This window comes from Etheostoma spectabile, chromosome 22 (genome assembly GCF_008692095.1).
Source record: "Etheostoma spectabile isolate EspeVRDwgs_2016 chromosome 22, UIUC_Espe_1.0, whole genome shotgun sequence".
Lineage (NCBI taxonomy): Eukaryota > Metazoa > Chordata > Actinopteri > Perciformes > Percidae > Etheostoma > Etheostoma spectabile.
Genome location: NC_045754.1, coordinates 4890845 through 4894232, shown reverse-complemented (window position 1 = coordinate 4894232; position 3388 = coordinate 4890845).

Sequence of the window (3388 nt, the reverse complement as noted above, 5' to 3'; positions counted from 1 at the left end):
AGTAAGAGAAGGCTTTTTCCCCCCAGCTCGGTAAAACCCCTTGGAACCTGGCAAGAGCGCCACCTGGTGGAACGGAGATGAAAACGGTTGGAATTCAGCTTGAGGAGATTACATAAATATGCCGGCAGCAGAGACGGGAAGTAACAAAGTTACGGAGAATTTCGGAGAATAGCGCACGGCACACGGAGAAAAAAGTAAGAGAAACGTTTGTGTGCGTCTTTGTGAACTGTAAGTCATAGAACTTCTGTTGTCAGTTCATTTAAGCCTGATGTTGTATTGGTCTAAAGTTCTTGCTGGACTTGCCTTGTGGGGATAGAGATTTTTGGGGATTTGTTGGAATCTGTCGCTCAAGAATTATGTGTGTTATGAACTCAGTTTTTTTTGGCCTAATTAAAACATCTTAATCAGAGCATACTCCTCAAGCTGGTCCAGTTTAACGCTTCACTCTCGCCAAAATGCAACCTTCGGTCTTTTTGTGAATGTATCCGAGTCAAACTTTTGTGTAAAAGCATAAATAGGACTAAATCGCCACTTTTAAGACTGACCGTATTTTCTTTTTCCGTCAAATGGCCTTTTGAATGGGAGTGCTAGGGGCACTTCTGTGATAGCACCCACATAGGGCTGGGCAATATATCGATATCGCAATATGAGACTAGATATCATCTTCAATTTTGGATATATCGTACTTGTAATATGTCAAATGCTTTGTTTTCCTAGTTTTACAGGCTGCATTACGGTAAAGTGTCATTTTTTTTTATCTTACCAGACTGTTCTAGCTATGCTATTATTTACCTTTATGCCACTAAGTCATTAACTCATTTCTGGTGATTATTTTTCAAAAGCATCATTGAGTAAATAACATTTTGTCAAAACACCAATAGTCAATCCTACAATCTCATCGCAATATCAACACCGAGGTATTTGGACAAGAGCTTCGTGACATTTGATTTTCTCTATATTGTTTAAACCCTACGAGGGCTTGACACAACACGAAACTTTGCTCGAAGTATCACCAGGGGCTCTCCACATGAACCCCAGCATTGAGAACATTGTTTGTGTTCACAGAGACTTTTTGACTGGCAAGATAGCGGCGAGCGGAATGACCAACTGCTAAATTGAGTTAAAAACTGTGAACACAAACACTATTCTCAATGCTTGAGATCATGGTGATACTTTGAGCAAAGAATGGTGTTGTGTTGAGTCTTCTTAGTGTTTTAAAAATGTTATGTTTTGATGCTATCATAGTTGGCTCTCCCATTTAAAAAGACACTTGACCGAAAACAAAAATAATTCAAGCTTAAAAGAGGCGCCTCTGTCCTAAATATGCTTTTAAAGAAAGGTTTGACTCGGGTACACTCACAAAAACACCCTAGGTTGCATTTTGGCGAGGGTTAAGCTTTAATTTATGGTTCTTGCTCCTAAGATTTAAAATGATAGTGGTCTACAGTAGAACTATAAGGTCCCTTCTCTGGGAACGTCAGACCAATGCTCGCTGCAGGGTAGCAAATGAAAGCGAGGGTAAAAGAGGTTCGAGCAGCGTGGTGGAAAGCGATGAGTTATCTGGGTCCAAAATTTAGAAAGGAGCATGGGGATTTACTTTTAGCCTCTGACAATGATGGTTTGTCTGCCAAAGTGGCTGCGGGGTAGATCCAAATACGGGGCACAGCTAGAGTTTGCAACACTTGGACTGTTGTGATTTGTGGTAAAATAGGACGGACCCAGTTTTCTGAACTCAACGTGTATGTGGTTGTTTGTTTTTAAAGCTGTTTTCCTATGAAACTATGAAGTGCTAATACTCTGCGATACATGATATGTGTATATTCATATATATCCAGAAGCATTTAAGTTATCATACATTTTTAATTTACTTTTAGGAACCTTGTTGAAACTTTTTTATGACGCACTTGTCATTTTCAAATTATACTAAAGTAAAAATTACATAATAAATTCAAGGTTGCTTTGGTCTTTTAGAGATGTTACTTTGGTTCACTTGGATAGAAAAAAATGTTTTGATAGTGCCCTGCTGGCAGTTATTCAGTCAAATGTACCCGGTCAATAATAGTCTTGCCACTAACAAAGACCACAGAAATAAAGATATGGGTTTAGAATAGTTTATAATGTATAGAAAGGGTGGAGAGCCAAGATGATGTGAGAGTAAATTACAGGGGGTGGACGAAGGGATGAAGAGTGGGGGATGAAAAGATGAGGGGATGAAGCACTGTGGGACGAGGTGACATAAAACAAAAAAATTATGATGATGGACTGGTTTCAGCTGGAGGCTGTAGGACACGAGGGAAACTCTGAGGGCAGCGGCATGTTTTCTTTAGGTGGTTTCATATTTGTGGACTACATCAAGGTATTACCAGCGTCTACAGGCAGTAATGCATTAAGGGTTGTTTGGAGCCATAACTGCCAGGCTAGAGAGGAATTTTAAGTGCGTTCACAATGTCTCCATTAGTCAGCCCTAGAAGTGTTCAGTTGGCCCGGTTTAACCTGCAGGAGTCTCTGATGGCTACAGGCCAACGCGGTACTATCATTTCAGGGTACATGGAGCCGTGTAATGATGAGATAAGATAACTTTTAGCGTTGACAGGAGGGCGAGTACTGAGCGCTGATGGATGACTTTGTGGAGTGGACTGGTAAGGATCACCTTCTACTGAACTTGGATGAGACCAGAGAGATGGTGATTAACTTCAGGAGGAAGGGAGCAGCACCGCAGAAACTTTGCATCCTGGGAGGAGATGTTGCCATGGTTGAGGAGTACAGACACCTGGGTGTCACCAATGACAACAGCCTGAACTGGAAAACCAACTGCACTGCTGTTTACTAGAAGGGGATAAGCACAGATGAAGCTAATATCACTCAACGTGTGCAGCCAAATGTTGGAGATGTTCTACCAGTCTGTTGCGGCCAGCGCTCTGTCCCTCCCCCCCCCCCTCAGCATCGGAGCCAGCAACACAAACAGGCTGAACCAACTGACCAGGAAGGCTGGCTCCTTGATCGGCTGCAAACAGGAACCTTTTTAAGCTGTGGTGGAGAGGAGGTCACTGAACAAACTGTTATCTATCATGGATAACCCCAACCAGCATCTCCACCCCCCCTGCCCCCCACACACTGGTCCAACAGAGGAGCACCTTCTCTACAGACATCACAACTGCACCTTGCACAATAGGTTTATATACAACTTCATCAATAATAGTTAACCAGTTGTACATTTTTATTACCAACTTGTATATATTTTAAATATTAGTTTTTATATTCTATCCTATTATGATTTATGTATCCTGTTATTTCATGTATATTCTGTATGTGTGTCTGATGCTGCTGCCACACTGGAATTTTCTATTTTTTTGGGATTAATAAAAATCTATCTATCTATCTATCTATC